This window comes from Phalangium opilio, unplaced genomic scaffold (assembly GCF_054372755.1).
Source record: "Phalangium opilio isolate 3A_F unplaced genomic scaffold, DU_Popi_V2 ptg000002l_1, whole genome shotgun sequence".
Taxonomy (NCBI): domain Eukaryota; kingdom Metazoa; phylum Arthropoda; class Arachnida; order Opiliones; family Phalangiidae; genus Phalangium; species Phalangium opilio.
The window spans coordinates 17,044,076-17,063,672 of record NW_028324144.1 but is presented as its reverse complement, the minus strand read 5'-3'; the positions used below and the strand labels follow the sequence as shown (position 1 = coordinate 17,063,672).

The 19,597-nt window shown below is 36.2% G+C and overlaps 2 non-coding genes and 26 pseudogenes across 2 annotated transcripts; all 28 read left to right on the top strand.

Moving 5' to 3' along the window:
* The first annotated feature begins 306 nt into the window (after positions 1 to 306).
* Positions 307 to 425, top strand: LOC149722063 (5S ribosomal RNA; annotated as a pseudogene).
* Positions 426 to 787: 362 nt separating this feature from the next.
* LOC149722062 (5S ribosomal RNA) lies at positions 788 to 906 on the top strand (annotated as a pseudogene).
* Positions 907 to 1,506: 600 nt separating this feature from the next.
* On the top strand, positions 1,507 to 1,625 carry LOC149722061 (5S ribosomal RNA; annotated as a pseudogene).
* A 362-nt stretch (positions 1,626 to 1,987) lies between these two features.
* Positions 1,988 to 2,106, top strand: LOC149722060 (5S ribosomal RNA; annotated as a pseudogene).
* Positions 2,107 to 2,229: 123 nt separating this feature from the next.
* Positions 2,230 to 2,348, top strand: LOC149722059 (5S ribosomal RNA; annotated as a pseudogene).
* Positions 2,349 to 2,690: 342 nt separating this feature from the next.
* Positions 2,691 to 2,809, top strand: LOC149722058 (5S ribosomal RNA; annotated as a pseudogene).
* A 360-nt stretch (positions 2,810 to 3,169) lies between these two features.
* LOC149722057 (5S ribosomal RNA) lies at positions 3,170 to 3,288 on the top strand (annotated as a pseudogene).
* A 134-nt stretch (positions 3,289 to 3,422) lies between these two features.
* Positions 3,423 to 3,525, top strand: LOC149722056 (5S ribosomal RNA; annotated as a pseudogene).
* A 123-nt stretch (positions 3,526 to 3,648) lies between these two features.
* LOC149722055 (5S ribosomal RNA) lies at positions 3,649 to 3,767 on the top strand (annotated as a pseudogene).
* Positions 3,768 to 3,904: 137 nt separating this feature from the next.
* On the top strand, positions 3,905 to 4,023 carry LOC149722054 (5S ribosomal RNA; annotated as a pseudogene).
* Positions 4,024 to 4,146: 123 nt separating this feature from the next.
* LOC149722053 (5S ribosomal RNA) lies at positions 4,147 to 4,265 on the top strand (annotated as a pseudogene).
* Positions 4,266 to 6,876: 2,611 nt separating this feature from the next.
* LOC149722052 (5S ribosomal RNA) lies at positions 6,877 to 6,995 on the top strand. Its single transcript, XR_016381419.1, has one exon. It is a non-coding gene; the product is annotated as a 5S ribosomal RNA (ribosomal RNA).
* Positions 6,996 to 7,130: 135 nt separating this feature from the next.
* Positions 7,131 to 7,233, top strand: LOC149722051 (5S ribosomal RNA; annotated as a pseudogene).
* Positions 7,234 to 7,356: 123 nt separating this feature from the next.
* LOC149722050 (5S ribosomal RNA) lies at positions 7,357 to 7,475 on the top strand (annotated as a pseudogene).
* A 360-nt stretch (positions 7,476 to 7,835) lies between these two features.
* Positions 7,836 to 7,954, top strand: LOC149722049 (5S ribosomal RNA; annotated as a pseudogene).
* Positions 7,955 to 8,091: 137 nt separating this feature from the next.
* On the top strand, positions 8,092 to 8,210 carry LOC149722048 (5S ribosomal RNA; annotated as a pseudogene).
* Positions 8,211 to 8,332: 122 nt separating this feature from the next.
* LOC149722047 (5S ribosomal RNA) lies at positions 8,333 to 8,451 on the top strand (annotated as a pseudogene).
* Positions 8,452 to 8,793: 342 nt separating this feature from the next.
* Positions 8,794 to 8,912, top strand: LOC149722046 (5S ribosomal RNA; annotated as a pseudogene).
* A 342-nt stretch (positions 8,913 to 9,254) lies between these two features.
* Positions 9,255 to 9,373, top strand: LOC149722045 (5S ribosomal RNA; annotated as a pseudogene).
* A 135-nt stretch (positions 9,374 to 9,508) lies between these two features.
* On the top strand, positions 9,509 to 9,627 carry LOC149722044 (5S ribosomal RNA; annotated as a pseudogene).
* A 123-nt stretch (positions 9,628 to 9,750) lies between these two features.
* On the top strand, positions 9,751 to 9,868 carry LOC149722043 (5S ribosomal RNA; annotated as a pseudogene).
* Positions 9,869 to 9,986: 118 nt separating this feature from the next.
* On the top strand, positions 9,987 to 10,105 carry LOC149722042 (5S ribosomal RNA). The gene has a single exon (XR_016381418.1). It is a non-coding gene; the product is annotated as a 5S ribosomal RNA (ribosomal RNA).
* A 134-nt stretch (positions 10,106 to 10,239) lies between these two features.
* Positions 10,240 to 10,342, top strand: LOC149722041 (5S ribosomal RNA; annotated as a pseudogene).
* Positions 10,343 to 10,465: 123 nt separating this feature from the next.
* On the top strand, positions 10,466 to 10,584 carry LOC149722040 (5S ribosomal RNA; annotated as a pseudogene).
* A 3,950-nt stretch (positions 10,585 to 14,534) lies between these two features.
* Positions 14,535 to 14,653, top strand: LOC149722039 (5S ribosomal RNA; annotated as a pseudogene).
* Positions 14,654 to 14,790: 137 nt separating this feature from the next.
* Positions 14,791 to 14,909, top strand: LOC149722038 (5S ribosomal RNA; annotated as a pseudogene).
* A 134-nt stretch (positions 14,910 to 15,043) lies between these two features.
* On the top strand, positions 15,044 to 15,146 carry LOC149722037 (5S ribosomal RNA; annotated as a pseudogene).
* Positions 15,147 to 15,491: 345 nt separating this feature from the next.
* On the top strand, positions 15,492 to 15,610 carry LOC149722036 (5S ribosomal RNA; annotated as a pseudogene).
* Positions 15,611 to 19,597: the final 3,987 nt, after the last annotated feature.

Sequence of the window (19,597 nt, the reverse complement as noted above, 5' to 3'; positions counted from 1 at the left end):
ATCTTCTTTTTGTTATTGTTTTATAAAGATGAAGGTTAATTTGTCTCACTTAATTTAAATTCGAATTTTTAACTAGCACTCTCGGCAACGGCCAAATCACGCTGAGAACACCGGTTCTCGTCCGATCGCCGACGATAGCAGCGTCGAGCGCAGTCAGTACTTGGGAATACTGCGTGCCGTTGGTTTTTCACTTTTGTTTCTTCTTTTAAATTCCACCCGATTTGAAAAAAGCACACATATCTTCTTTTTGTTATTGTTTTATAAAGATGAAAGTTAATTAAATTCAAATTATTAACTAGCACTCTCGGCAACGGCCATATCACGCTGAATACACCGGGTTTCGTCCGAAAACCGAAGTTAAGCAGCGTCGAGCGCAGTCACTACTTGGGAGGGAGACCACTTAGGTACACTGCGTGCCGTTGGCTTTTTCACTTTTTTTTCCTCTTTTAAATTCCAATAGATTTGAAAAAAGCAAACTTATTTTCTTTTTGTTTTTGTTTTAAAAAGATGATGGTTAATTTGTCTCACTTAATTTAAATTCGAATTATTACCTAGCACTCTTGGCAACGGCCATATCACGCTGAATACACCGGTTCTCGTCCGATAACCGAAGTTAAGCAGCGTCGAGCGCATACAGTACTTGGGAATACTGCGTGCCGTTTGCTTTTTCACTTTTGTTTCCTCTTTCAAATTCCACCAAATATGAAAAAAGCAAACATATCTTCTTTTTGTTATTGTTTTATAAAGATGAAAGTTAATTAAATTAAGATTATTAACTAGCACTCTCGGCAACGGCCATATCACGCTGAATACACCGGTTCTCGTCCGATAACTGAAGTTAAGCAGCGTCGAGCGCAGTCAGTACTTGGGAGGGCGACCACTTAGGAACACTGCGTGCCGTTAGCTTTTTCACTTTTTTTTTCCTCTTTTAAATTCCAATAGATATGAAAAAAGCAAACATATTTTCTTTTTGTTATTGTTTTAAAAAGATGAAGGTTAATTTGTCTCACTTAATTTAAATTCGAATTATTATCTAGCACTCTCGGCAACGGCCATATCACGCTGAGAACACCGGTTCTCGTCCGATCGCCGACGTTAGCAGCGTCGAGCGCAGTCAGTACTTGGGAATACTGCGTGCCGTTGGCTTTTTCACTTTTGTTTCCTCTTTTAAATTCCACCCGATATGAAAAAAGCAAACATATCTTCTTTTTGTTATTGTTTTATAAAGATGAAGGTTAATTTGTCTCACTTAATTTAAATTCGAATTTTTAACTAGCACTCTCGGCAACGGGCAAATCACGCTGAGAACACCGGTTCTCGTCCGATCGCCCACGATAGCAGCGTCGAGCGCAGTCAGTACTTGGGAATACTGCGTGCCGTTGGTTTTTCACTTTTGTTTCCTCTTTTAAATTCCACCCGATTTGAAAAAAGCACACATATCTTCTTTTTGTTATTGTTTTATAAAGATGAAAGTTAATTAAATTCAAATTATTAACTAGCACTCTCGGCAACGGCCATATCACGCTGAATACACCGGTTTTCGTCCGAAAACCGAAGTTAAGCAGCGTCGAGCGCAGTCACTACTTGGGAGGGAGACCACTTAGGTACACTGCGTGCCGTTGGCTTTTTCACTTTTTTTTCCTCTTTTAAATTCCAATAGATTTGAAAAAGGCAAACTTATTTTCTTTTTGTTTTTGTTTTAAAAAGATGATGGTTAATTTGTCTCACTTAATTTAAATTCGAATTATTACCTAGCACTCTTGGCAACGGCCATATCACGCTGAATACACCGGTTCTCGTCCGATAACCGAAGTTAAGCAGCTTCGAGCGCATACAGTACTTGGGAATACTGCGTGCCGTTTGCTTTTTCACTTTTGTTTCCTCTTTCAAATTCCACCAAATATGAAAAAAGCAAACATATCTTCTTTTTGTTATTGTTTTATAAAGATGAAAGTTAATTAAATTAAGATTATTAACTAGCACTCTCGGCAACGGCCATATCACGCTGAATACACCGGTTCTCGTCCGATAACTGAAGTTAAGCAGCGTCGAGCGCAGTCACTACTTGGGAGGGAGACCACTTAGGAACACTGCGTGCCGTTGGCTTTTTCACTTTTTTTTCCTCTTTTAAATTTTAATAGATATGAAAAAAGCAAACATATCTTCATTTTTGTTATTGTTTTATAAAGATGAAAGTTAATTAAATTCAAATTATTAACTTGCACTCTCGGCAACGGCCATATCACGCTGAATACACCGGTTCTCGTCCGATAACCGAAGTTAAGCAGCGTCGAGCGCAGTCAGTACTTGGGAGGGAGACCACTTAGGAACACTGCGTGCCGTTTTTTCACTTTTTTTCCCTCTTATAAATTTTAATAGATATGAAAAAGCAAACATATCTTCTTTTTTGTTATTGTTTTATAAAGATGAAAGTTAATTAAATTCAAATTATTAACTAGCACTCTCGGCAACGGCCATATCACGCTGAATACACCGGTTCTCGTCCGATAACCGAAGTTAAGCAGCGTCGAGCGCATACAGTACTTGGGAATAGTGCGTTCCGTTGGTTTTTCACTTTTGTTTCCTCTTTTAAATTCCACTCGATATGAAAGAAGCAAACATATCTTCTTTTTGTTATTGTTTTATAAAGATGAAAGTTAATTAAATTCAAATTATTAACTAGCACTCTCGGCAACGGCCATATCACGCTGAATACACCGGTTCTCGTCCGATCACCGAAGTTAAGAAGCGTCGAGCGCAGTCAGTACTTGGGAGGGCGACCACTTAGGAACACTGCGTGCCGTTAGCTTTTTCACTTTTTTTTCCTCTTTTAAATTCCAATAGATATAAAAAAGCAAACATATTTTCTTTTTGTTATTGTTTTAAAAAGATGAAGGTTAATTTGTCTCACTTAATTTAAGTTCGAATTATTATCTAGCACTCTCGGCAACGGCCATATCACGCTGAGAACACCGGTTCTCGTCCGATCGCCGATGTTAGCAGCGTCGAGCGCAGTCAGTACTTGGGAATACTGCGTGCCGTTGGCTTTTTCACTTTTGTTTCCTCTTTTAAATTCCACCCGATATGAAAAAAGCAAACATATCTTCTTTTTGTTATTGTTTTATAAAGATGAAAGTTGATTTAGTTCAAATTATTAACTAGCATTCTCGGCAATGGCCATAACACGCTGAATACACCGGTTTTCGTCCGATCACCGAAGTTAAGCAGCGTCGAGCGCAGTCAGTACTTGGGAGGGAGACCACTTAGGAACACTGCGTGCCGTTGGGTTTTTCACTTTTTTTCCTCTTTTAAATTTTAATAGATATGAAAAAAGCAAACATGTTTTTTTTGTTATTGTTTTAAAATTATGAAGGTTAATTTGTCTCACTTAATTTAAATTCGAATTATTAACTAGCACTCTCGGCAACGGCCATATCACGCTGAAAACACCGGTTCTCGTCCGATCACCGAAGTTAAGCAGCGTCGAGCGCATACAGTACTTGGGAATACTGCGTGCCGTTGGCTTTTTCACTTTTGTTTTCTCTTTCAAATTCCACCAGATATGAAAAAAAGCAAACATATCTTCTTTCTGTTATTGTTTTATAAAGATGAAAGTTAATTTAAATCAAATTATTAACTAGCACTATCGGCAACGGCCATAACACGCTGAATACACCGGTTCTCGTCCGATAACTGAAGTTAAGCAGCGTCGAGCGCAGTCACTACTTGGGAGGGAGACCACTTAGGAACACTGCGTGCCGTTGGCTTTTTCACTTTTTTTTCCTCTTTTAAATTTTAATAGATATGAAAAAAGCAAACATGTTTTCATTTTGTTATTGTTTTAAAATGATGAAGGTTAATTTGTCTCACTTAATTTAAATTCGAATTATTAACTAGCACTCTCGGCAACGACCATATCACGCTGAATACAGCGGTTCTCGTCCGATCACCGAAGTTAAGCAGCGTCGAGCGCAGTCAGTACTTGGGATGGAGACCACTTAGGAACACTGCGTGCCGTTGGCTTTTTCACTTTTTTTTCCTCTTTTAATTTTTAATAGATATGAAAAAAGCAAACATATCTTCTTTTTTGTTATTGTTTTATAAAGATGAAAGTTAATTAAATTCAAATTATTAACTAGCACTCTCCGCAACGGCCATATCACGCTGAATACACCGGTTCTCGTCCGATAACCGAAGTTAAGCAGCGTTGAGCGCAGTCAGTACTTGGGAGGGAGACCACTTAGGAACACTGCGTGCCGTTTTTTCACTTTTTACCTCTCCGAGTGACGTATGTCACGGAGAGGTTCTAATTTCGACGTGTCGGGGTGTGTGTGTGTGTGTGTGTGTGTGTGTGTGGGTGTGTGTGTGTGTGTGTGTGTCTGTCTGTTGTTATACCCACGTGACCGCGTTCGCAGTTTGCAAATCGGAGCAAACGTGTTCTCAATTTCCGGAAATTTCGAAAATTGTATTACACTTACAGGCTATTACTCCATTGCCTGTCTAACATCACCAGCCTCTGGTCTTTGTCCATCCCACATGGACACCAGTCTGTACACACTGGCTTCTAATCACAATCGTCTGCTGCTCTTTGTCCATCCCACATGGACAACAGTCTGTACACACTGGCTTCTAATCCCCACCCTCTTGTGGTCTTTGTCCATCCCACATGGACACCAGTCTGTACACACTGGCTTCTAATCACCACCGTCATCTGCTCTTTGTCCATCCCACATGGACACCAGTCTGTAAACCTGGCTTCTAACACCACCATCTTCTGGTCTTTGTTTTTGTCCATCCCACATGGACACCAGTCTGTACACTTGGCTTCTAACACCACCATCTTCTGGTCTTTGTTTTTGTCCATCCCACATGGACACCAGTCTGTACACCTGGCTTCTACTCCATCATCATCGTTAAGGTTAAGACATACGCGGCGATCGGCCAGGGCTACGAGAAACGTCCGGCCTTCCTAAGGTGGGGCTTCCACCAAAGGTTCACGCAATTGCGCTGTTCTTATCCATAGCTGCGATTCGACACCCTTATATACTACCTATTTGAGTAAGGCGACGCAACCGGCGTATGCTTCATTTCAAACGCCAATATTAGTCAAGTCTCTCAAGAATGTTTAATTATTCTTTTTCAAAACGATGTAACGCTCAATAAGGCGAACAACTATCGAAGAAAATATTTAATATTAATTATATTTATTTTAATATTTAATATTTAAGATAATCATGTCTCTAAACTCAAAATTAATACGGAAAGGGTAAAACAGTAGTCTATGTGTTTGTCTATATGTGTCCGTCCGTTGTTACCCTAGTGCGCTGCGTTAGAAGTTCGTTTTTGTTTTGATGTGTAAAGAAATCCTTCAGAACCTTAATATTCCCGTTTTCCATAATATAAAATGAATATGTGGAAATATTTTTCGTAATTATGATGCATTTAGTACTTTTGTAGCTTTAAAGCTCTATTTCATTTTGATATTCCAAAGATTTTTTTTAATATTATTATTTAAAATGGATGTTTATATATTACTTAAGCTATACTACATCTGTTTATAGCATAATCCTTCTTAAAGTGAATAAAGCGCAACGCTACAATGTTGGTCAAATGAACTTATATTTGTTAATAGGCCTAGTGAACCAAAAAGTAAACGCTTGGGTTTGGTTTTCGTTTCTGTAATGCAGAGACAATAACGGTTCAGAGTGAGCCGAAAGTTAAATACACTATTAAATAATTAGGCTTAGATTATATAATCATGGTGGAAATCTGGGCCGCGTTCAGCAGAGCCCAGCGCTGTTAGCAGTGTCCTACATAACGGGATTTTGTTTTTGAATTTTGACGCCACGGTGCTTAGCGCTGAGCTAGCGCGGTCTTCAAAGAAAATAGTCGGCTTTTTGGATAACGTGACGTAAAACGTGTAGTTCTCAGCTTGGCGAAAAAACCATGGATGAATCAATACAAATAGCTCTATGGGACTATAGCTATTTAATTGGCGTGAAACCAGTTGATCACGCGAGAATTTTAAGAGATATGTTAGTTTCTAATTTTAATTATAAAAGTTGTTATCTATCTCTATAAATATGTTATCATACAATTTTTGTTAAGCCTTGGTACCTTGCACGCTTTATTGCGCTAGCGTCATTTATAAAACGCCGATGACCGGAGAAAAGCTATGACGACAGAGCTCACCGGTAAACATTTCCAAAATCCGCTGTCTTTTTTGGTGAGCTCTGCTGAACGCAGCCCAGACCAGTGAAAGGTCTGATCGTAATCGGATAATAGCTTCGTGTTTTCATGCTTTTCATGGTACGCATTTACTTTCAGTGTGTGTAGCCACAAATAAGCTTTGGTGTTATGTAACGATAACAGTCATGTTGACAAACTAAGAAAATCGTTGAGGTTAAACGAGAGGATAGTGTTTATATGGCAACCCTGTTGTGAATATGGCTTTGAACATAGAGGTAGAGGGTATACAGTTGAGGAGTAGAAAATTGGGCCTTTACAAACACGTAAAGGTAGTATCCCTCCAAAGTTGTATCTCTTCATTTCCCGTTTCTCCCCCATCGGATGATTTTAATGTGTACAAGTATATCATTATTGGATGTAAAATGTCGTCTGATTTACAGTATATTTGCTATGCTTTGTATACTGCTTTAATATTTCATAAATTTTAACTTAAGAAACATTTCCATATCTGGGTAAATAAGTTTGTAAGTAGTCGTCTTGACTCGGAGAGGTAATATTTTGGTTTTCCCAACTTGTTTTCCCTCTTATTAATTTTAATAGATATGAAAAAGCAAACATATCTTCTTTTTTGTTATTGTTTTATAAAGATGAAAGTTAATTAAATTCAAATTATTAACTAGCACTCTCGGCAACGGCCATATCACGCTGAATACACCGGTTCTCGTCCGATCACCGAAGTTAAGCAGCGTCGAGCGCAGTCAGTACTTGGGAGGGAGACCACTTAGGAACACTGCGTGCCGTTGGATTTTTCACTTTTTTTCCTCATTTAAATTTTAATAGATATGAAAAAAGCAAACATGTTTTTTTTTGTTATTGTTTTAAAATTATGAAGGTTAATTTGTCTCACTTAATTTAAATTCGAATTATTAACTAGCACTCTCGGCAACGGCCATATCACGCTGAAAACACCGGTTCTCGTCCGATCACCGAAGTTAAGCAGCGTCGAGCGCATACAGTACTTGGGAATACTGCGTGCCGTTGGCTTTTTCACTTTTGTTTCCTCTTTCAAATTCCACCAGATATGAAAAAAAGCAAACATATCTTCTTTCTGTTATTGTTTTATAAAGATGAAAGTTAATTTAAATCAAATTATTAACTAGCACTATCGGCAACGGCCATAACACGCTGAATACACCGGTTCTCGTACGATAACCGTAGTTAAGCAGCGTCGTGCGCAGTCAGTATTTGGGAGGGCGACCACTTAGGAACACTGCGTGCCGTTAGCTTTTTCACTTTTTTTTCCTCTTTTAAATTCCAATAGATATGAAAAAAGCAAACATATTTTCTTTTTGTTATTGTTTTAAAAAGATGAAGGTTAATTTGTCTCACTTAATTTAAATTCGAATTATTATCTAGCACTCTCGGCAACGGCCATATCACGCTGAGAACAATGGTTCTCGTCCGATCGCCGACGTTAGCAGCGTCGAGCGCAGTCAGTACTTGGGAATACTGCGTGCCGTTGGCTTTTTCACTTTTGTTTCCTCTTTTAAATTCCACCCGATATGAAAAAAGCAAACATATCTTCTTTTTTTATTGTTTTATAAAGATGAAAGTTAATTAAATTAAAATTATTAACCAGCACTCTCGGCAACGGCCATATCACGCTGAATACACCGGTTCTCGTCCGATAACTGATGTTAAGCAGCGTTGAGCGCAGTCACTACTTGGGAGGGAGACCACTTAGGAACACTGCGTGCCGTTGGCTTTTTCACTTTTTTTTCCTCTTTTAAATTTTAATAGATATGAAAAAAGCAAACAGGTTTTCATTTTGTTATTGTTTTAAAATGATGAAGGTTAATTTGTCTCACTTAATTTAAATTCGAATTATTAACTAGCACTCTCGGCAACGACCATATCACGCTGAATACAGCGGTTCTCGTCCGATCACCGAAGTTAAGCAGCGTCGAGCGCAGTCAGTACTTGGGAGGGAGAACACTTAGGAACACTGCGTGCCGTTGGCTTTTTCATTTTTTTTCCTCTTTTAAATTTTAATAGATATGAAAAAAGCAAACATATCTTCATTTTTGTTATTGTTTTATAAAGATGAAAGTTAATTAAATTCAAATTATTAACTTGCACTCTCGGCAACGGCCATATCACGCTGAATACACCGGTTCTCGTCCGATAACCGAAGTTAAGCAGCGTCGAGCGCAGTCAGTACTTGGGAGGGAGACCACTTAGGAACACTGCGTGCCGTTTTTTCACTTTTTTTCCCTCTTATAAATTTTAATAGATATGAAAAAGCAAACATATCTTCTTTTTTGTTATTGTTTTATAAAGATGAAAGTTAATTAAATTCAAATTATTAACTAGCACTCTCGGCAACGGCCATATCACGCTGAATACACCGGTTCTCGTCCGATAACCGAAGTTAAGCAGCGTCGAGCGCATACAGTACTTGGGAATACTGCGTTCCGTTGGTTTTTCACTTTTGTTTCCTCTTTTAAATTCCACCCGATATGAAAGAAGCAAACATATCTTCTTTTTGTTATTGTTTTATAAAGATGAAAGTTAATTAAATTCAAATTATTAACTTGCACTCTCGGCAACGGCCATATCACGCTGAATACACCGGTTCTCGTCCGATAACCGAAGTTAAGCAGCGTCGAGCGCAGTCAGTACTTGGGAGGGAGACCACTTAGGAACACTGCGTGCCGTTTTTTCACTTTTTTTCCCTCTTATAAATTTTAATAGATATGAAAAAGCAAACATATCTACTTTTTTGTTATTGTTTTATAAAGATGAAAGTTAATTAAATTCAAATTATTAACTAGCACTCTCGGCAACGGCCATATCACGCTGAATACACCGGTTCTCGTCCGATAACCGAAGTTAAGCAGCGTCGAGCGCATACAGTACTTGGGAATACTGCGTTCCGTTGGTTTTTCACTTTTGTTTCCTCTTTTAAATTCCACCCGATATGAAAGAAGCAAACATATCTTCTTTTTGTTATTGTTTTATAAAGATGAAAGTTAATTAAATTCAAATTATTAACTAGCACTCTCGGCAACGGCCATATCACGCTGAATACACCGGTTCTCGTCCGATCACCGAAGTTAAGAAGCGTCGAGCGCAGTCAGTACTTGGGAGGGCGACCACTTAGGAACACTGCGTGCCGTTAGCTTTTTCCCTTTTTTTCCTCTTTTAAATTCCAATAGATATAAAAAAGCAAACATATTTTCTTTTTGTTATTGTTTTAAAAAGATGAAGGTTAATTTGTCTCACTTAATTTAAGTTCGAATTATTATCTAGCACTCTCGGCAACGGCCATATCACGCTGAAAACACCGGTTCTCGTCCGATCACCGAAGTTAAGCAGCGTCGAGCGCAGTCAGTACTTGGGATGGAGACCACTTAGGAACACTGCGTGCCGTTAACTTTTTCACTTTTTTTTCCTCTTTTAAATTTTAATAGATATGAAAAAAGCAAACATATCTTCTTTTTTGTTATTGTTTTATAAAGATGAAAGTTAATTAAATTCAAATTATTAACTAGCACTCTCGGCAACGGCCATATCACGCTGAATACATCGGTTCTCGTCCGATAACCGAATTAAGCAGCGTTGAGCGCAGTCAGTACTTGGGAGGGAGACCACTTAGGAACAATGCGTGCCGTTTTTTCACTTTTTTTCCCTCTTATAAATTTTAATAGATATGAAAAAGCAAACATATCTTCTTTTTTGTTATTGTTTTATAAAGATGAAAGTTAATTAAATTCAAATTATTAACTAGCACTCTCGGCAACGGCCATATCACGCTGAATACACCGGTTCTCGTCCGATCACCGAAGTTAAGCAGCGTCGAGCGCAGTCAGTACTTGGGAGGGAGACCACTTAGGAACACTGCGTGCCGTTGGATTTTTCACTTTTTTTCCTCATTTAAATTTTAATAGATATGAAAAAAGCAAACATGTTTTTTTTGTTATTGTTTTAAAATTATGAAGGTTAATTTGTCTCACTTAATTGAAATTCGAATTATTAACTAGCACTCTCGGCAACGGCCATATCACGCTGAAAACACCGGTTCTCGTCCGATCACCGAAGTTAAGCAGCGTCGAGCGCATACAGTACTTGGGAATACTGCGTGCCGTTGGCTTTTTCACTTTTGTTTCCTCTTTCAAATTCCACCAGATATGAAAAAAAGCAAACATATCTTCTTTCTGTTATTGTTTTATAAAGATGAAAGTTAATTTAAATCAAATTATTAACTAGCACTATCGGCAACGGCCATAACACGCTGAATACACCGGTTCTCGTACGATAACCGAAGTTAAGCAGCGTCGTGCGCAGTCAGTATTTGGGAGGGCGACCACTTAGGAACACTGCGTGCAGTGATGGGCGCGCTCCTTAAAGCTCCGCTCACTAGGAGTATTTTGAGAGATGAGTAGATAGTTTTTTTCTACATGTGAGAGGAGCGTGAGAGGAGAGGGGTAAAATTTCATAATGGAACGGAGTTGGAGATGAGAGTGCTATTTTTTGGAGTTCCAAGAGATGAGTTGCGACGAGTCCAAATGTTTGAGAACTCCTGGAGTTGAGTTGAAGATGAGCGCCAAATATTTAAAACCAGAATAGGTGAGCTCTTGTGAGCGGTATTTCTTTTGTACACCCGAGATATGAGATTTTCCTTTGCTACAATTATTAATGGCTCAATGAGTTGAGTTTAACGTGAGCTGCTATTATTTGCAACTGCATGAAATGATTAACGGGGGAACAGAAATTTTTTGGAGCTCCAAGAGATGAAATTTTGCTGAGCAGCAATATTTGGAGCTCTCAGAGATGAGGTTTTGGTGAGCAGCAATTATTCGGAGCTCCAAGAGATGAGTTTGTGGCGAGTAAAAATAAATTTGGAGCTCCAAGAAATGATTTTTTTGTGAGTGGCAATGACTTGGAACTCCGAAAGATGGGTCTTTGGTGAGGGAACTATTTTGCGGCTTCAAGAGATGAGGTTTAGGTGAGTGTCCCTGTAAATGGAACTCCAGATTCCTATGAGTACTGAACAGGCCCCCTCAAAAATATATCCTGCCCCCTCAAATAAGATTTCGGTTTTCCCCTAAATGCCCCTTCAAAAATTTCCAATGCCCCCTTATCAAATTAACTTTGCCCCTGTAATGAATATTTTCATTTTGGTACACAAATATTAAAACTATTTAGAATGTATATCAACATATTTTAGACTTTATTGTCTCTACCTGTGTATATTCCTGATACACTTGGATTTTTTTACTTGATATATCCCTGATTCATTTGTATGTTTTAAATTCACTTTTGATATGTATCCCATGCTGATACACTGGAATTTTTAGCTTTTTGTTGTTATCCTTGATATATATCGCTGGTTTTGTCATCCAGGACCAAAATATTATGTCGGACGTTGTGGAAAAAGTGTACGGGATTTCGAAATCCAATTTGATTTCTTCGGATTCCGTTTGATTTCGTTCATTTTTCGGAATTCGATAAAATCCAATGAATTTCATCGAATTTTGAGATTTTTCCCGTGATTCCGTCGGATTTTGCTATTTTTCCCGTGATTTTGACGGATTTTGCGATATTTCCCGTGATTTCGACGGATTTTGCGATATTTCCCTTGATTTCGTTGGATTTTGCGGTTTTTACGTGATTTCCTCGGATTTTGAGATTTTCCCCTTGATTTCGTCGGATTTTGTGATTTCTTTGGTTTTTGGATTTCGTGAATTTTGTAATGGATTTCACGATTTCTTTACTGATTTTGTGATTTCGCTTCTGATTTCGTGATTTTTATGTTGATTTCGTGATTTTTATGTTGATTTCGTGATTTTTATGTTGATTTCGTGATTTTTATGTTGATTTCGTGATTTCTTTGTTGATTTTGTGTTTTTTATCCTGATTTTATTTCCACAAGGAATTTATGGGCTTCCTCTCATCTCATTTCAACTGGTTTTTTCAATACTCGAAGCTCACCTCTCTTTATGGTTTTTGTGAACTCAATAGCTTATGACGCTCATCTCATATTTCGCTCTCAATTCAATACCAAATATCATCTCATTAAAATTTTAAGGCTTCTTTTTTTCTTTTCATTTATTTCTGGCGTATGTCATATATTTTACCGCTCGACTCATTGTCAAAGCTCATATTAATGAGCTCTTTTCAAAGCTCATCTCATCTCATTTTAAAATTGTAATCGTGTTGGTACTCTTCTCAATTAAAAATTTCGAACAGTATAACCGCCTGTTGTATCTCATTTATGAAATTCTCTATGTACCACCATTCATCTCATCTCATTTATGCAGGCCCGTAGCCAGAAAAGTTACGCAGAGGGGGCAGTATCTTTCTGTGAGGGGGCATGGCAAATGGAATTTTTTTATAGAATAACATAATATCAAAATATCAGACAATAAATATTTCCGCAATATTTCATTATTGACACTCATTTAACATTTGAAAATCAAACTTTTTTAAAAAGTATAAAAAATAAATTGTTAATAAACAATTCTAAATCTAAACTTCTAGTCAGATCTTTTTCGTAGGCTAGGGAAGTTAAGTTTCACTTTCTTTCATGTGACATAGCTCGTCGTTAAAGTGAAAATACGCGAGTTTGGCAGGAAAAGCTTGCCTCGCGTCAAATGTAAGTCTGTATCCCGAGGGGTGGGTCATTCATGAAATCCCGTACGCTACCCGTGAAATCCAACTTAAGAAATCCGAAATCAATGCTGATTTCGAAATCAATGCTGATTTCGAAATCAAATAAAAAATCCGAAATCAGCAACGAAATCACAAAATCATTAAAGAAATCATTAAGTTGGATTTCACGGGTAGCGCACGGGATTTCATGAATGACCCACCCCTCGGGATACAGACTTACATTTGACGCGAGGCAAGCTTTTCCTGCCAAACTCGCGTATTTTCACTTTAACGACGAGCTATGTCACATGAAAGAAAGTGAAACTTAACTTCCCTAGCCTACGAAAAAGATCTGACTAGAAGTTTAGATTTAGAATTGTTTATTAACAATTTATTTTTTATACTTTTTAAAAAAGTTTGATTTTCAAATGTTAAATGAGTGTCAATAATGAAATATTGCGGAAATATTTATTGTCTGATATTTTGATATTATGTTATTCTATAAAAAAATTCCATTTGCCATGCCCCCTCACAGAAAGATACTGCCCCCTCTGCGTAACTTTTCTGGCTACGGGCCTGCATAAATGAGATGAGATGAATGGTGGTACATAGAGAATTTCATAAATGAGATACAACAGGCGGTTATACTGTTCGAAATTTTTAATTGAGAAGAGTACCAACACGATTACAATTTTAAAATGAGATGAGATGAGCTTTGAAAAGAGCTCATTAATATGAGCTTTGACAATGAGTCGAGCGGTAAAATATATGACATACGCCAGAAATAAATGAAAAGAAAAAAAGAAGCCTTAAAATTTTAATGAGATGATATTTGGTATTGAATTGAGAGCGAAATATGAGATGAGCGTCATAAGCTATTGAGTTCACAAAAACCATAAAGAGAGGTGAGCTTCGAGTATTGAAAAAACCAGTTGAAATGAGATGAGAGGAAGCCCATAAATTCCTTGTGGAAATGTGCCCAATAAATGAGAGCTGACGGACTTGGCTTATGGAAGAGCGGAGAGCACTGTGAGCTCGCCATATTTTTTTGTGTCAGTGTGAGGCGAGAGCTTTTGGTGCCATTTATTTACTAGAGTAATTGAGCAGAGAGCAGCGCCATCTTGGAGAACACGCACAAATTATTTTATGAGAGGAGAGGCTATGACAAATATATTGTAAAAGAAAGCGGAGAAGAGTAGCTACTCTTTTTCCCAAAACCAAAAGTGAGCGAGAGCTGAGAGCTCCTACTCTATGAGTAAATACTCGTGAGCGTGAGCGTGAGAAAATGAAAAATCGGGAAAATGCCCATCACTGACTGCGTGCCGTTAGCTTTTTCACTTTTTTTCCTCTTTTAAATTCCAATAGATATGAAAAAAGCAAACATATTTTCTTTTTGTTATTGTTTTAAAAAGATGAAGGTTAATTTGTCTCACTTAATTTAAATTCGAATTATTATCTAGCACTCTCGGCAACGGCCATATCACGCTGAGAACAACGGTTCTCGTCCGATCGCCGACGTTAGCAGCGTCGAGCGCAGTCAGTACTTGGGAATACTGCGTGTCGTTGGCTTTTTCACTTTTGTTTCCTCTTTTAAATTCCACCCGATATGAAAAAAGCAAACATATCTTCTTTTTGTTATTGTTTTATAAAGATGAAAGTTAATTAAATTAAAATTATTAACCAGCACTCTCAGCAACGGCCATATCACGCTGAATACACCGGTTCTCGTCCGATAACCGATGTTAAGCAGCGTCGAGCGCAGTCACTACTTGGGAGGGAGACCACTTAGGAACACTGCGTGCCGTTGGCTTTTTCACTTTTTTTTCCTCTTTTAAATTTTAATAGATATGAAAAAAGCAAACATGTTTTCATTTTGTTATTGTTTTAAAATGATGAAGGTTAATTTGTCTCACTTAATTTAAATTCGAATTATTAACTAGCACTCTCGGCAACGACCATATCACGCTGAATACAGCGGTTCTCGTCCGATCACCGAAGTTAAGCAGCGTCGAGCGCAGTCAGTACTTGGGAGGGAGAACACTTAGGAACACTGCGTGCCGTTGGCTTTTTCACTTTTTTTTCATCTTTTAAATTTTAATAGATATGAAAAAAGCAAACATGTTTTTTTGTTATTGTTTTAAAATGATGAAGGTTAATTTGTCTCACTTAATTTAAATTCGAATTATTAACTAGCACTCTCGGCAACGGCCATATCACGCTGAAAACACCGGTTCTCGTCCGATCATCGAAGTTAAGCAGCGTCGAGCGCATACAGTACTTGGGAATACTGCGTGCCGTTGGCTTTTTCACTTTTATTTCCTCTTTCAAATTCCACCAGATATAAAAAAGCAAACATATCTTCTTTTTGTTATTGTTTTATAAAGATGAAAGTTAATTTAATTCAAATTATTAACTAGCACTCTCGGCAACGGCCATATCACGCTGAGAACACCGGTTCTCGTCCGATCGCCGACGTTAGCAGCGTCGAGCGCAGTCAGTACTTGGGAATACTGCGTGCCGTTGGCTTTTTCACTTTTGTTTCCTCTTTTAAATTCCACCCGAATTGAAAAAAGCACACATATCTTCTTTTTGTTATTGTTTTATAAAGATGAAAGTTAATTTAATTCAAATTATTAACTAGCACTATCGGCAACGGCCATAACACGCTGAATACACCGGTTCTCGTACGATAACCGAAGTTAAGCAGCGTCGAGCGCAGTCAGTATTTGGGAGGGCGACCACTTAGGAACACTGCGTGCCGTTAGCTTTTTCACTTTTTTTTCCTCTTTTAAATTCCAATAGATATGAAAAAAACAAACATATTTTCTTTTTGTTATTGTTTTAAAAAGATGAAGGTTAATTTGTCTCACTTAATTTAAATTCGAATTATTATCTAGCACTCTCGGCAACGGCCATATCACGCTGAGAACACCGGTTCTCGTCCGATCGCCGACGTTAGCAGCGTCGAGCGCAGTCAGTACTTGGGAATACTGCGAGCCGTTGGCTTTTTCACTTTTGTTTCCTCTTTTAAATTCCACCCGATATGAAAAAAGCAAACATATCTTCTTTTTGTTATTGTTTTAGAAAGATGAAGGTTAATTTGTCTCACTTAATTTAAATTCGAATTTTTAACTAGCACTCTCGGCAACGGCCATATCACGCTGAGAACACCGGTTCTCGTCCGATCGCCGACGTTAGCAGCGTCGAGCGCAGTCAGTACTTGGGAGGGAGACCACTTTGAGTATTTCTTCACTATTTTCAAATATGATCACTGAAACCACTATTTTTATACTTTTTGCTTTAATTCAAGCAAATGTAACGATATTCAATCAAAAAACTGTTAAAATTAAATTTTTCAATAAGAAATCGTTGTCACGGATTTTGTATCTTGAAGAAGAAAAACATGCGATTTTTTCGGTACTTTTTTGAATGCATTTTTTTCTGGAGAAATTTTTGACCGAATTCAGCTTAATTCCCTATAAAACACTCATTTAAAGTGATTTCATCTCGATTGAACAATAAATAAAAACGTACCTCGATTTTTAATAACATTTTCAAAATCGACGTTTCACGGCCAAAGAAGCATATTTTGAGTATTTCTTCACTATTTTCAAATATAACCACTGAAACCATTATTTTTATACTTTTTGCTTTAATTCAAGCAAATGTAACGATATTCATTCAAAAAACTGTTAAAATTCAATTTTTCAATAAGAAATCGTTGTCACGGAATTTGTATCTTGAAGAAGAAAAACAAGCGATTTTTTCGGTACACTTTTGAATGCATTTTTTTCTGGAGAAATGTTTGACCGAATTCAGCTTAATTCCCTATAAAACACTCATTGAAAGTGATTTCATCTCGATTGAACAATAATTTAAAATTTACCTCGATTTTTAATAACATTTTCAAAATCGACGTTTCACGGCCAAAGAAGTATATTTTGAGTATTTCTTCACTATTTTCAAATATGATCACTGAAACCATTATTTTTATACTTTTATAAAAAACTGTTAAAATTCAATTTTTCAATAAGAAATCGTTGTCACGGATTTTGTATCTTGAAGAAGAAAAACAAGCGATTTTTTCGGTACACTTTTGAATGCATTTTTTTCTGGAGAAATGTTTGACCGAATTCAGCTTAATTCCCTATAAAACACTCATTGAAAGTGATTTCATCTCGATTGAACAATAATTAAAAATTTACCTCGATTTTTAATAACATTTTCAAAATCGACGTTTCACGGCCAAAAAAGCATACTTTGAGTATTTCTTCACTATTTTCAAATATAATCACTGAAACCATTATTTTTATACTTTTATAAAAAACTGTTAAAATTCAATTTTTCAATAAGAAATCGTTGTCACGGATTTTGTATCTTGAAGAAGAAAAACATGCGATTTTTTCGGTACGCTTTTGAATGCATTTTTTTCTGGAGAAATGTTTGACCGAATTCAGCTTAATTCCCCATAAAACACTCATTGAAAGTGATTTCATCTCGATTGAACAATAATTAAAAATTTACCTCGATTTTTAATAACATTTTCAAAATCGACGTTTCACGGCCAAAGAAGCATACTTTGAGTATTTCTTCACTATTTTCAAATATGATCACTGAAACCATTATTTTTATACTTTTTGCTTTAATTCAAGCAAATGTAACGATATTCAATCAAAAAACTGTTAAAATTAAATTTTTCAATAAGAAATCGTTGTCACGGATTTTGTATCTTGAAGAAGAAAAACATGCGATTTTTTCGGTACTTTTTTGAATGCATTTTTTTCTGGAGAAATTTTTGACCGAATTCAGCTTAATTCCCAATAAAACACTCATTAAAAGTGATTTCATCTCGATTGAACAATAAATAAAAATGTACCTCGATTTTTAATAACATTTTCAAAATCGACGTTTCACGGCCAAAGAAGCATATTTTGAGTATTTCTTCACTATTTTCAAATATAACCACTGAAACCATTATTTTTATACCTTTTGCTTTAATTCAAGCAAATGTAACGATATTCATTTAAAAAACTGTTAAAATTAAATTTTTCAATAAGAAATCGTTGTCACGGATTTTGTATCTTGAAGATGAAAAACATGCGATTTTTTCGGTACACTTTTGCTAGCATTTTTTTCTGGAGAAATGTTTGACCGAATTCAGCTTAATTCCCTATAAAACACCCATAAAAAGTGATTTCATCTCGATTGAACATAATTAAAAATTTACCTCGATTTTTAGTAACATTTTCAAAATCGGCGTTTCACGGCCAAAGAAGCATATTTTGAGTAGTTCTTCTCTATTTTCAAATATAACCACTGAAACCATTATTTTTGTAATTTTTTGCGTTAATTCAAGCAAATGTAACGATATTCATTCAACAACCTGTTAAAATTCAATTTTAAATAAGAAATCGTTGTCACGGATTTTGTATCTTGAAGAGAAAAAACATGCGATTTTTTCGGTACACTTTTAAATGCATTTTTTTCTGGAGAAATGTTTGACCGAATTCAGCTTAATTCCCTATAAAACACTCATTAAAAGTGATTTCATCTCGATTGAACAATAATTAAAAATGTACCTCGATTTTTAATAACATTTTCAAAATCGACGTTTCACCGCCAACGAAGCATATTTTGAGTATTTCTTCACTATTTACAAATATATTCACTGAAACCATTATTTTTATACTTTTTGCTTTAATTCAAGCAAATGTAACGATATTCAATCAAAAAACTGTTAAAATTAAATTTTTCAATAGGAAATCGTTGTCACGGATTTTGTATCTTGAAGAAGAAAAACATGCGATTTTTTCGGTACTTTTTTGAATGCATTTTTTTCTGGAGAAATTTTTGACCGAATTCTGTTTAATTCCCTATAAAACACTCATTGAAAGTGATTTCATCTCGATTGAACAATAATTAAAAATTTACCTCGATTTTTAATAACATTTTCAAAATCGACGTTTCACGGCCAAAGAAGCATACTTTGAGTATTTCTTCACTATTTTCAAATATGTTCACTGAAACCATTATTTTTATACTTTTTGCTTTAATTCAAGCAAATGTAATTCAATCAAAAAACTGTTAAAATTAAATTTTTCAATAAGAAATCGTTGTCACGGATTTTGTATCTTGAAGAAGAAAAACATGCGATTTTTTCGGTACTTTTTTGAATGCATTTTTTTCTGGAGAAATTTTTGACCGAATTCAGCTTAATTCCCTATAAAACACTCATTAAAAGTGATTTCATCTCGATTGAACAATAAATAAAAATGTACCTCGATTTTTAATAACATTTTCAAAATCGACGTTTCACGGCCAAAGAAGCATATTTTGAGTATTTCTTCACTATTTTCAAATATAACCACTGAAACCATTATTTTTATACTTTTTGCTTTAATTCAAGCAAATGTAACGATATTCATTCAAAAAACTGTTAAAATTCAATTTTTCAATAAGAAATCGTTGTCACGGATTTTGTATCTTGAAGAAGAAAACATGCGATTTTTTCGGTACACTTTTGAATGCATTTTTTTCTGGAGCAATGTTTGACCGAATTCAGCTTAATCCCCTATAAAACACTCATTGAAAGTGATTTCATCTCGATTGAACAATAATTAAAAATGTACCTCGATTTTTAATAACATTTTCAAAATCGTTGAGCCCTCCCGGGAGCGGTGTTGTGACGTCTCAGATGTAACGTAAAATATCAGAGTTTTTCCACAATACCTGACGAACATTTAATTTTTGGGCT